Genomic DNA, 14,222 nt, shown 5'->3' on the forward strand with positions numbered 1-14,222 from the left:
CTGACAATAACTGCTAATGCTGTTTACATGCTGAGAACAGGCTGGTGGAAATTTGCATAATGTTTTGTAGCTGTGTGCTCAGGGGATCCGCACTGTAACATATTGGTGCTTAATGAACTCTAAAAAAATGATTTTCCACAGAGGAAATTAAGAAATGAAAAAATGCATTATAGTTGTTAAAGTAATCTTGGGGGAATGTGGTCCAGGAAGGCATCCCAATGCTAAGCTATCCTCGCTAAGTAATAAATTACATGCCGTACTTATTTGCCGTAATTCATGCTAATTTTACCCAATTAATCTATCACAGTAACTCCAAGCCCTGTCACAGGAGAGCTAATTATCTATTGGATTTCTTTAGCATATTCTCTGGGTGTCAATCAGCAAACAAATTTATTATTGAGTATTATACCACTTTTTACGCCTTTCTGGTACTGGGTTCTGATTGCTGTTTGACTGGGTCATGTACAAGAACGTAGGTTTGATTTCAGGATGGGAGGCGAGAGGGCAGTGCATTACAGTAGTCAAGGCGGGCAGTGAGGAAGGGATGGATTAGACGTGGCGTTTCAGTATCAGTAACACTGAGGGATGGATGGAGGAGAGAGGGCAGTGCATTACAGTAGTCAAGGCGGGCAGTGAGGAAGGGATGGATTAGACGTGGCGTTTCAGTATCAGTAACACTGAGGGATGGATGGAGGAGAGAGGGCAGTGCATTACAGTGGTCAAGGCGGGCAGTGAGGAAGGGATGGATTAGACGTGGCGTTTCAGTATCAGTAACAGTGAGGGATGGATGGAGGAGAGAGAGCAGTGCATTACAGTGGTCAAGGCAGGCAGTGAGGAAGGGATGGATTAGACGTGGCGTTTCAGTATCAGTAACAGTGAGGGATGGATGGAGGAGAGAGAGCAGTGCATTACAGTGGTCAAGGCGGGCAGTGAGGAAGGGATGGATTAGACGTGGCGTTTCAGTATCAGTAACACTGAGGGATGGATGGAGGAGAGAGAGCAGTGCATTACAGTGGTCAAGGCGGGCAGTGAGGAAGGGATGGATTAGACGTGGCGTTTCAGTATCAGTAACACTGAGGGATGGATGGAGGAGAGAGAGCAGTGCATTACAGTAGTCAAGGCGGGCAGTGAGGAAGGGATGGATTAGACGTGGCGTTTCAGTATCAGTAACACTGAGGGATGGATGGAGGAGAGAGAGCAGTGCATTACAGTGGTCAAGGTGGGCAGTGAGGAAGGGATTGATTAGACGTGGCGTTTCAGTATCAGTAACACTGAGGGATGGATGGAGGAGAGAGAGCAGTGCATTACAGTGGTCAAGGTGGGCAGTGAGGAAGGGATGGATTAGACGTGGCGTTTCAGTATCAGTAACACTGAGGGATGGATGGAGGAGAGAGGGCAGTGCATTACAGTGGTCAAGGTGGGCAGTGAGGAAGGGATGGATTAGACGTGGCGTTTCAGTATCAGTAACACTGAGGGATGGATGGAGGAGAGAGGGCAGTGCATTACAGTAGTAAAGGCGGGCATTGAGGAAGGGATGGATTAGACGTGGCGTTTCAGTATCAGTAACACTGAGGGATGGATGGAGGAGAGAGGGCAGTGCATTACAGTAGTCAAGGCGGGCAGTGAGGAAGGGATGGATTAGACGTGGCGTTTCAGTATCAGTAACACTGAGGGATGGATGGAGGAGAGAGAGCAGTGCATTACAGTAGTCAAGGCGGGCAGTGAGGAAGGGATGGATTAGACGTGGCGTTTCAGTATCAGTAACACTGAGGGATGGATGGAGGAGAGAGAGCAGTGCATTACAGTGGTCAAGGCGGGCAGTGAGGAAGGGATGGATTAGACGTGGCGTTTCAGTATCAGTAACACTGAGGGATGGATGGAGGAGAGAGAGCAGTGCATTACAGTGGTCAAGGTGGGCAGTGAGGAAGGGATGGATTAGACGTGGCGTTTCAGTATCAGTAACACTGAGGGATGGATGGCGGAGAGAGAGCAGTGCATTACAGTAGTCAAGGCGGGCAGTGAGGAAGGGATGGATTAGACGTGGCGTTTCAGTATCAGTAACACTGAGGGATGGATGGAGGAGAGAGAGCAGTGCATTACAGTGGTCAAGGTGGGCAGTGAGGAAGGGATTGATTAGACGTGGCGTTTCAGTATCAGTAACACTGAGGGATGGATGGAGGAGAGAGAGCAGTGCATTACAGTGGTCAAGGCGGGCAGTGAGGAAGGGATGGATTAGACGTGGCGTTTCAGTATCAGTAACACTGAGGGATGGATGGAGGAGAGAGAGCAGTGCATTACAGTATTCAAGGCGGGCAGTGAGGTAGGGATGGATTAGACGTGGCGTTTCAGTATCAGTAACACTGAGGGATGGATGGAGGAGAGAGAGCAGTGCATTACAGTGGTCAAGGTGGGCAGTGAGGAAGGGATTGATTAGACGTGGCGTTTCAGTATCAGTAACACTGAGGGATGGATGGAGGAGAGAGAGCAGTGCATTACAGTGGTCAAGGCGGGCAGTGAGGAAGGGATGGATTAGACGTGGCGTTTCAGTATCAGTAACACTGAGGGATGGATGGAGGAGAGAGAGCAGTGCATTACAGTGGTCAAGGTGGGCAGTGAGGAAGGGATGGATTAGACGTGGCGTTTCAGTATCAGTAACACTGAGGGATGGATGGCGGAGAGAGAGCAGTGCATTACAGTAGTCAAGGCGGGCAGTGAGGAAGGGATGGATTAGACGTGGCGTTTCAGTATCAGTAACACTGAGGGATGGATGGAGGAGAGAGAGCAGTGCATTACAGTGGTCAAGGTGGGCAGTGAGGAAGGGATTGATTAGACGTGGCGTTTCAGTATCAGTAACACTGAGGGATGGATGGAGGAGAGAGAGCAGTGCATTACAGTGGTCAAGGCGGGCAGTGAGGAAGGGATGGATTAGACGTGGCGTTTCAGTATCAGTAACACTGAGGGATGGATGGAGGAGAGAGAGCAGTGCATTACAGTATTCAAGGCGGGCAGTGAGGTAGGGATGGATTAGACGTGGCGTTTCAGTATCAGTAACACTGAGGGATGGATGGAGGAGAGAGAGCAGTGCATTACAGTGGTCAAGGTGGGCAGTGAGGAAGGGATTGATTAGACGTGGCGTTTCAGTATCAGTAACACTGAGGGATGGATGGAGGAGAGAGAGCAGTGCATTACAGTGGTCAAGGTGGGCAGTGAGGAAGGGATGGATTAGACGTGGCGTTTCAGTATCAGTAACACTGAGGGATGGATGGAGGAGAGAGGGCAGTGCATTACAGTGGTCAAGGTGGGCAGTGAGGAAGGGATGGATTAGACGTGGCGTTTCAGTATCAGTAACACTGAGGGATGGATGGAGGAGAGAGGGCAGTGCATTACAGTAGTAAAGGCGGGCATTGAGGAAGGGATGGATTAGACGTGGCGTTTCAGTATCAGTAACACTGAGGGATGGATGGAGGAGAGAGGGCAGTGCATTACAGTGGTCAAGGCGGGCAGTGAGGAAGGGATGGATTAGACGTGGCGTTTCAGTATCAGTAACACTGAGGGATGGATGGAGGAGAGAGAGCAGTGCATTACAGTGGTCAAGGCGGGCAGTGAGGAAGGGATGGATTAGACGTGGCGTTTCAGTATCAGTAACACTGAGGGATGGATGGAGGAGAGAGAGCAGTGCATTACAGTGGTCAAGGTGGGCAGTGAGGAAGGGATTGATTAGACGTGGCGTTTCAGTATCAGTAACACTGAGGGATGGATGGAGGAGAGAGAGCAGTGCATTACAGTGGTCAAGGTGGGCAGTGAGGAAGGGATTGATTAGACGTGGCGTTTCAGTATCAGTAACACTGAGGGATGGATGGAGGAGAGAGAGCAGTGCATTACAGTGGTCAAGGTGGGCAGTGAGGAAGGGATTGATTAGACGTGGCGTTTCAGTATCAGTAACACTGAGGGATGGATGGAGGAGAGAGAGCAGTGCATTACAGTGGTCAAGGTGGGCAGTGAGGAAGGGATTGATTAGACGTGGCGTTTCAGTATCAGTAACACTGAGGGATGGATGGAGGAGAGAGAGCAGTGCATTACAGTAGTAAAGGTGGGCAGTGAGGAAGGGATGGATTAGACGTGGCGTTTCAGTATCAGTAACACTGAGGGATGGATGGAGGAGAGAGAGCAGTGCATTACAGTAGTCAAGGCGGGCAGTGAGGAAGGGATGGATTAGACGTGGCGTTTCAGTATCAGTAACACTGAGGGATGGATGGAGGAGAGAGAGCAGTGCATTACAGTGGTCAAGGTGGGCAGTGAGGAAGGGATGGATTAGACATGGTGTTCTCATTGGAATGCCCAACAAACATCTTCAAAGACTCCAATACATACAGAACAGTGCAGCAAGGATTCTGATGAGAGTTCGAAAATATGAACACATTGCACCCATTCTTCAATCACTGCACTGGCTTCCCGTTTCTGCAAGGATTGAATACAAGTTTTCCCTTATCACTCACCAATGCATCCATGGAAATGCCCCCCTTTACTTAAAAGAACTACTTACCCCCCTAACCTTAACACGGTCTTGACGATCTACAAATGCAAATCGTCTCCTACTTCCCAGGACCAAACCTAGCAGCATGGGTGATCGGGCCTTCTGTTCTGCCGCCCCGTGTCTATGGAACACTCTCCCAGACCATTTGAGGGCCCCACAGACTATTGAATATTTTAAAAAAGGACTTAAGACATTTCTTTTTAATAGAACTCATGGATTTTAATTAATTTTGTAGGTTTCTTAATTATTGATTGACTTGCTTGTTTTAATTGTTGTTTTAATATGTGTTTTGTTTTTTTTTTCACTTTTTTAGGATGACTCATTTTGTGGCACTTTGAGATTTATTTTAAATGTAAAGTGCGTTATAAATTAAATCTATTATTATTATTATTATTGTTGTTTCAGTATCAGTAACACTGAGGGATGGATGGAGGCGAGAGAACAGTCTGTACTAGAGAGCTAACATGTGACTGAAAGGTGAGAAACTGATCGAAAATTATGCCCAGAAGAATTTCAGGTTTATCAGAGTTAAGATGTAAAAAGTTGTAAGTTATCCAATGTCAGTCAGTGAAGATGATGGCATGGATGTACTTGGATGTACATGGATGTACTTGGATGTACTTGGATGTACTTGGATGTACTTGTATCAGCACTAACATATTACTGAGTGTCATCAGCGCAGCTGATGGAAGCTGAGGCCATAGTGACATATGATTTGACGTAATGGGAGCATATAGATGGTGAAAAGGGTTGGACCCAGAACTGATCCCTGGGGGACACCCTGTGTGAGAGGAGCAGTAACAGACCTTTGTGACGATGGAAACAAAATACTGTCGGTCACTGAGGTATGATGCAAACCAGGTAAGAGCAGCACCAATAATACCAGTATCAGAAAGGCGGGAGAGAAGGATTTTATGGTTGACAGTGTCAAATGCAGAGCTTAGGTCAAGGCGGAGGAGAATGCTGGCCTTACCAGAATCTGTAGCCATTAGCAGGTTGTTTGTCATCCTAAGTAAAGCCTTTTCTGTGCTGTGTAGGGTTCTGAAGCCTGACTGAAATGGTTCATAGAAACTACAAGAGTTTAAGTGATCAGTAAGTTGAGCAGCAACAACCTTTTCTAATCCCTTGGCCATGAAGGGAAGATTAGAGATTGGTTTGTAAAACTTTAGCTGAGATTGGTCTAAACCAGGCTTTTTGAGAAAAGGTTTAACAGTAGCAATTTTCAGCTCAGGTGGGACAATACCAGTAGTAGACTACAGTTTACAAAATGGAAAATGGGTACTGAAAGGGTATCAGAAGAATCCTTTATAAGAGTATTAAGGTTATGGTACAACTGACATGTAGATGGACTTGATTTCGAGATTAATAGAAGCTATATACAGCCTTAAGCGGGTTTCAGACCGAACGCGGCATGCGCTGCGCTTTGCTCTGAAACCTATTATTCTCTATGGCTTGCACGGCGCAAGAGCGATTTTGCGCTGCGCAGAGCAAAGCGCAAGCGAGGCGCTCCGCGCCACTCGGCGGCCTTGTGCGTGCACCGCGATCAAAGTTGAAATTTGTTGAACTTTGACCGCTGCGCGCCGTGACGCATTTTCGCGTGATCAATAGAATCAAAGCATAGTGGTTGGTCTGCCCCTTCGAAACACACACTCACACAAAGCGGGTATGGAGGAAATGATCCTTTGCAGGTTGGGATGTCTTAAAACATATTTTATCTTTAAACGGCATATTTTCTCCAATTTAATAGATGACGAATGTAAAAAGACCTGGAAAAATCTCAGGGACAGTTATATTAAGGGGGAAGAAAGTCAGAGAAAAGAAGAGTGGTGCAGGGGCAGAACAGAAAATAACCTGGAAGTACTTCACAATCATGAGCTTCCTGGAGCCTTATGTCAGGGAGAGGCCACCTCCTCCAATATGTCCCCATCCTCACAGAATAGACCCTCCAGTCCCCAGGCTACCTCAGCTCCTTTACCAGCCTGAATTCCCCAAGCTGCTCTCTGGATATGAGGGTCTCATGCACCCACAGCCTATTCTTTCTTGGTGCTAACAGAGCTAGTGCTTTTCTTTTATACATTGTCGTGACTGACCGCGGGACGGGACAACAACAAAACAGGAGAGTTTAGAAAACCATGCCTACTTCTTGCGCTGAGCCCCGCGGCAAGCGCAGCGCGTTAAGCGCACTCGCTGTTTTTTCGGAGGAAGCGCAAACCCCGTGGCGAGCTCAGCGCATGCCGCGTTCGGTCTGAAACCCGCTTTAGTCCAGTATTCCTCCTGACCCATGTTACATGACATATGTGTATCTTATGACCTCTGATCTCTGTGTCCGTCTCTGTATACTTCCTGTGACATTCTATGGAGACATGGCAAGGGAGTGCTGCCTTCTAGTATTGTTATTTTCTGCAGTCAAGCTCTAATAATATCACAATCCTGTATTTCACTAGCCTAATATCCACCCACCCACCCACCCATCCATCCATCCTTCCCCAACTGCTTATCCAGCACAAGCTCATGTGCATTTCTGGCCAGCTGAAATTAGATTCTGGAGCAGAAAGAATTTGAACATAGAGCTGAACATAAATTTATAAAAAAAATGCAAATGCAACTTTACTGGATGGCAAAGCAGAATCCCCTCAGGTGGGCTCACGTTCTGAGAGAGTCTGGCAACCTCACTGGACAGCAAAGGGGAATCACCACAGGTGGTCTTGTGTTCTGAGGGAATCTGGCAACCTGACTGGAAACATTTACAGTACTACCCAATGAAGCTTTTGTTAAGGACCTGCAGCTGAGAATATTTCTACTCCTTCACATCCCACACAAAGATTGCTATGAAAACACTACAGCAATCTGTTCACTCTCAGTAGCAGAGTAACACGCCCTCAATGTGGAAGAAACTCAAGTCCAATTAAATTTTTATATTCCTGTGGAAAATGCTTGTGGCTGAACGACCTTTACAGAAGCTTTACAGCCCTCAGTGCATTTAAAGCTGAAAGGCTGCCTCCCACCCTGATAACGTATCGCTTTGTATCATTAATGAGCTGAAAGGCCGCCTCCCACCCTGATAAGGTATCGCTTTGTATCATGAATGAGCTGGAAGGCCGCCTCCCACCCTGATAAGGTATGGCTTTGTATCATGAATGAGCTGGAAGGCCGCCTCCCACCCTGATAAGGTATGGCTTTGTATCATGAATGAGCTGAAAAGCCTCCTCCCACCCTGATAACGTATCGCGTTGTATCATGAATGAGCTGAAAGGCCGCCTCCCACCCTGATAAGGTATGGCTTTGTATCATGAATGAGCTGAAAGGCCGCCTCCCACCCTGATAAGGTATGGCTTTGTATCATGAATGAGCTGAAAGGCAGCCTCCCACCCTGATAAGGTATCGCTTTGTATCATGAATGAGCTGAAAGGCCACCTCCCACCCTGATAACGTATGGCTTTGTATCATGAATGAGCTGAAAGGCCTCCTCCCACCCTGATAACGTATGGCTTTGTATCATGAATGAGCTGAAAGACCTCCTCCCACCCTGATAACGTATCGCTTTGTATCATGAATGAGCTGAAAGGCCTCCTCCCACCCTGATAACGTATCGCTTTGTATCATGAATGAGCTGAAAGGTGCATAAGGAGAACAAAGTACAATCTTTTGCGTTATGACTCCATCAGTAACTATAAATAAAGAGTATAGTGTACAATTATGTGGATTATGATGCCATCAAAACCTATATAAAAAGAATAAAATGTAAAAGTCTTTGCATTATGACACAATCAATAACTATAAAAAAGTAAAGAGTAAAATTCTTGGCGTTATGACACAATAACTGTATAAAAATGTACAGTGTAAAATTCTTTGCATTATGAGACATGAAGTCACTATGTAAAACAGTTAAGTTTAACAGTCTTTGGTTTATGTCACAATACCACAACAAAAAAGAGTGAAGCTTTTTGGATTAAAATGTAATCAATAACTGTGTGGAAAAAATGCAGAAGTCTGTATTATGACTGGATACCTGTATGAAAAAGTAAAATGTAAAATGCTGTGGACTATGGGAAAGAATATACTGTTTTATATAATAAGACAACATACACACACACAGACACACATATATATATACATACACTCACCTAAAGGATTATTAGGAACACCATACTAATACGGTGTTTGACCCCCTTTCGCCTTCAGAACTGCCTTAATTCTACATGGCATTGATTCAACAAGGTGCTGAAAGCATTCTTTAGAAATGTTGGCCCATATTGATAGGATAGCATCTTGCAGTTTATGGAGATTTGTGAGATGCACATCCAGGGCACGAAGCTCCCGTTCCACCACATCCCAAAGATGCTCTATTGGGTTGAGATCTGGTGACTGTGGGGGCCATTTTAGTACAGTGAACTATTTGTCATGTTCAAGAAACCAATTTGAAATGATTCGAGCTTTGTGACATGGTGCATTATCCTGCTGGAAGTAGCCATCAGAGGATGGGTACATGGTGGTCATTAAGGGATGGACATGGTCAGAAACAATGCTCAGGTAGGCCGTGGCATTTAAACGATGCCCAATTGGCACTAAGGGGCCTAAAGTGTGCCAAGAAAACATCCCCCACACCATTACACCACCACCACCAGCCTGCACGGTGGTAACAAGGCATGATGGATCCATGTTCTCATTCTGTTTACACCAAATTCTGACTCTACCATTTGAATGTCTCAACAGAAATCGAGACTTGTCAGACCAGGCAAAATTTTTCCAGTCTTCAACTGTCCAATTTTGGTGAGCTCCTATTTGTAGTGGAGATGAGTGGATTCCCGGTGGGGTCTTCTGCTGTTGTAGCCCATCCGCCTCACGGTTGTGCGTGTTGTGGCTTCACAAATGCTTTGCTGCATACCTTGGTTGTAATGAGTGGTTATTTCAGTCAAAGTTGCTCTTCTATCAGCTTGAATCAGTCGGCCCATTCTCCTCTGACCTCTAGCATCAACAAGGCATTTTCGCCCACAGGACTGCCGCATACTGGATGTTTTTCCCTTTGCACACCATTCTTTGTAAACCCTAGAAATGGTTGTGCATGAAAATCCGAGTAACTGAGCAGATTGTGAAATACTCTGACTGGCCCGTCTGGCACCAACAACCATGCCACGCTCAAAATTGCTTAAATCACCTTTCTTTCCCATTCTGACATTAGGTTAGGAGTTCAGGAGATTGTCTTGCCCAGGACCACACCCCTAAATGCATTGAAGCAACTGCCATGTGATTGGTTGATTAGATAATTGCATTAATGAGAAATTGAACAGGTGTTCCTAATATTCCTTTAGGTGAGTGTATATGTCACGTTCAGCTTGTAGGCGATCCGGGAAGCAGGGAAACGGAGCCAGAAAGTCGAGCAAAACCGGAGATTTATTGTAGACAGATAGGACCGGGGAAACACGACAGCGAACATCACACCACAATGACTGATCTGGGGAAGACTGACTGAGACTCGGACTAAATGCACAAGACAGGTTGAACATAAGAGGCAACAGGTGATCACAATCGGGGATTCACACGAGGTAATGAAGGGGGCATGGCACACATTAGGATCGGACGGAGCGGATCGTGACAATATATATATATATATATATATATATATATATATATATATATATATATATATATATATATATATATATATATATATATATACACACACACACATATACACACACACATACATATACACATACGCACACACATACATATATATGTGTGTGTGTATATATGTTATTATAACCCATTTTGTTTTTCTATTCTTCTAGGATTAAACTGGAAATACTCCTAACTTTACGAGAGACAACAGTTCTGACTTAAATGGTGCCCTTAGCAAATGCCAACTGCATGACATGTATTTATGGCTGCTGGTGTGCAGATGGGTTTCATTTAGGCAAATGCTACCATAGCTGGATAGTTCAGCTCCAGAGAGTAAAAGTCCAGACCAAGGTTTTTTTCCAGTCAGCCAGCAGAGTACTGTACTCTGTGACTCTATGACTCTTTATGCTTGGTTGGTTGAAACAAAATCTTGGTCTGGACTTTTACTCTCTGGAGCTGAACTATCCAGCTCTGAATGGTGTGGTTTAGAAAAAAATGTCCATTAGCATGAAGCACTGCAGTGTCAGACGGCAAACAGATATGTTTGTCAGACAAAAAAAAGAACACACAGAAATTATATAATGTTCTCAATTAGACCAAAAATGGCAAATGATTATTGACCAGCTCAGTTCACAGAGAGCGTAGACTACTTTGTAATGAGCATGCACTGACTGCAATGAATCGGAGAGTAATATTAGCTGTCATTTTTCAACATTAATATTTGTAGTGTAGAAAGCTATTGTCTCTAAATTACTCTAGTTCTGCAAGAAGCCTTAATTAATGCTTTACCACAGTGCTTGCTCACTTGCATATCGCACAGCTACTGTATTTTTTATGACTCATTTGACAATACATCGGTAGCTCAATTTTATCATTCATCCCAGAACAATCTCTCAGACAAAAGTAACACAACACTGCAGCTCCCTCAATGAATCTGTATCACAGAAATTGGAAGTCAAAGCTACCCAGTGACTTGCGGATCTCATAACAGACTTTGTTGTTTTATTTTTGATAAGTATTACATTATGACATGATGATATGGTATTACATAACACCTAACCCTACAGGGTAACTGTACCCCTACTCAGGACGGTAGTGGTAATGACAGACAGACAGACGGACGGATGGATGGATGGATGGATGGATGGACAGACGGACTCTGCTTTCCTTGAGTATCTCAGCTGTTTCTTTACATACAGCTTCAGCAACACTGAGAATCTAAGCTTTTCCCAAATACTTCTCTTAGGGAAACTCAGAAGACCCAAAAGTTTTTATCAAATAAAATCCACTGCTGAGCGTTCCTATTATAGAGAGACACCGGTGGGACCTCTTTTAAGTTAGTGCTGCAACAATGAAGATACGTTGATCGCTATCAAGTCCAATAAAAATTGTCATGAAATAATGTTTGTGTGAAAAAAGACAAAAAAACCTATACTTAAGATGTAATGTTTAATGTCATGTCAAACGGAAAACATACCACCACTTCTTTGAAATATTCAGATAAACGTTATCTCTGCAAGATGCTATCAAAATGGCTGAAAAATGGTTTTTTTGTATTGAGTTTATGCTCTATAATGACAGATTCTAATCTTCATATTCAGGCAAGACTGCTACTTGGTAGAGAGTGTGCAAATTTTTATAGACAATATTTCATGTTACTGCCCAGGTGAAAGTCGAAACTGCTGTCATTTCATAAATGCACAGTAGTGTCATGTTTAGAGATACTAATGAAGGTGTTAGAACAGAGTGAATCCTGACAGTGTCTTACTTTCTCGTTTTCATAGCAAAGCGACATCGGTGAAACACGTAACACTTGAAGTGCAGGTGCCTTTGAATCACTCCTCTGTGCAGCAGACAATTTCAAATATAGATCTATGTATACAGATATATATATCCTGGGTTTACTGTCTTACACTGATGTTGTCTTTAATGCTAAGACTGATGTGATGAAAAGATATTTATTCATAAATACAATTACACTGAGAAGCATGGATATTCAATGGATATTCAATGATCAACAAAAACAGCAGCACAATTATTTATCACTAAAAGGACTTGAGCTTTTTACTTCGACCAAATTACATACAGGAAGCTCAATGTTTACAAAAGTTTTCACAGCTGAAGAACAAATGTGTCACAAGACATTAAGGTGGATTTTGTGTATGTTTTAAATACAAATTCTGTCCTGTAAACAGCAGTCAGAGATGACGGTCTAACATGAATATGCATTAACATTTCCATAGAAAGGTTTCACGGCATGTAATTCTGAATGTCATGGGAGGGGATCAGGATTTGGTGTCTACACTCTTCATGGGGTAATACAAGAGCTTTCAGAAAGCTGAGCGATATTAATATAGAGGTGGGGACTGTCTGGAGTAGCTGTGCTCTGTCTGCATTTGCTTCTGTGACCTTTAGCTTGTAACGGAAAAAAACAAACAATGTCACAGCAGTGTGCCAAGGAAACGCAGAAGCCGAGGGCAGTTTGACAGCACAGATGTGACACGTTCCCATGTCAGGTCCCTGTTACATTCATACTGCCATTATACACCAGCTATTATGGTCTACATCCCTCCCAGATTGGTCCCGTATTTGATTTAGCTAGAGTGCCTTGCTGTAATTTTGTGTCCTATACTATGTCTGGATTTTCTATTTTTCTTAAGTGTTGACAGGCAACAGACAATTAAAATACAGCAAATACTTTACATCAGGGGTGCCTAGTCTAATCCAGAAAGGGCCGCTGTACGTGTGGGTTTGCGCTGCAACTGCGTAATTAGATTACTAATCAGAGGACTGACTGGCTCACAGCTGGGATTGAACACTGACCTACAGGTTAGCCCACACACACTGGGTCACCGCAGCTTTAAGTGTTTTAATAGACAGCAAATCTACACCATTAAAGCATGTTAAAGCTAATATACACCATGTGAATAGAAGGATTTTATGGTTTTACTACACAAAAGGCCAGGTGTTGAGATGATTTTCAAAGACATACTTTTTAAAAATTAAAAAAGTGATTTTTTTCAAAATCACATCTACACCATCTTGGTTAAACACCTTTGAAAAATGACTTTAAAAAAACTTGGGCCACCTAAAATCTAAATAATTGAAAGATCTAATAATGTTCATAGAAATCTACAATAAAACAACTTTCCAACCAAAACATCCGAATAGCGACTAGCAAACAGTGAGGATAATGCCAATTATATTATACAGCTTGATAGTGAACAAGCATATAAAATTGTTCTCATTCCACACGTCTTTCTCAATCATGTCTGGCTCCGCTGTTTTGCATTAACAAAGGTGACTAGCGGAGCTTGAATTTACTCCGATGCTTAAGTTGCTGGGTTTTCTCCCCGAAGGAGCTGCGCAGACAAGCGGAGATACAGACAGCCCGCTTACACGGTCCTTGATGTGGAAGACAACGATAAGGCGCATAACATGCCATTTTTCCGGAAAAAAAGAATAACCGTGAAGGCATCCTACTGCCTTGTATCCGAAGCAGATGTCATCGGGCGACACTTCAAAACGGCAGCCGTCAGAAACCCTCACGCCGCGGCGCGATCGCGGGGCCCCGTAAAGATTAAACGCTGTCAGGTACTCCTCCGCTGCGGCACCACCGAAGGGACTTTTACATATTTAAAATGTTAGCGGTGAACTTAGTTAAAAAACACTGATCTTCAAAATGAAACCCATTTATGTTTTTATGTCACGTGTCAGGCACAATTTTTTATTTTATTTTTTTGGCTTAATAATGCAGGAGAATGCTAAAGTCCACGGGAAATTGAAGCGCTGCGTGGTAACATGAAAATGTCGAATATCATATCAGATGTTTAATTGGTGTGGAATAGTTTTAAAAGCAGCTATCAACTGAGGCAAAATGAATAGTATGAAGCAAAGCCAGTGTAACATACAGGAATGTATATGATAAGACAGGCAGACAGACAGACAAACAGGCAGGCAGGCAGGCAGGCAGACAGACAGGCAAGCAGGCAGACAGGCAGACAAACAGACAGACAGGCAAGCAGGCAGACAGACAGGCAGACAAACAGGCAGGCAGGCAGACAAACAA

Source organism: Paramormyrops kingsleyae, chromosome 1 (assembly GCF_048594095.1).
Source record: "Paramormyrops kingsleyae isolate MSU_618 chromosome 1, PKINGS_0.4, whole genome shotgun sequence".
NCBI lineage: Eukaryota > Metazoa > Chordata > Actinopteri > Osteoglossiformes > Mormyridae > Paramormyrops > Paramormyrops kingsleyae.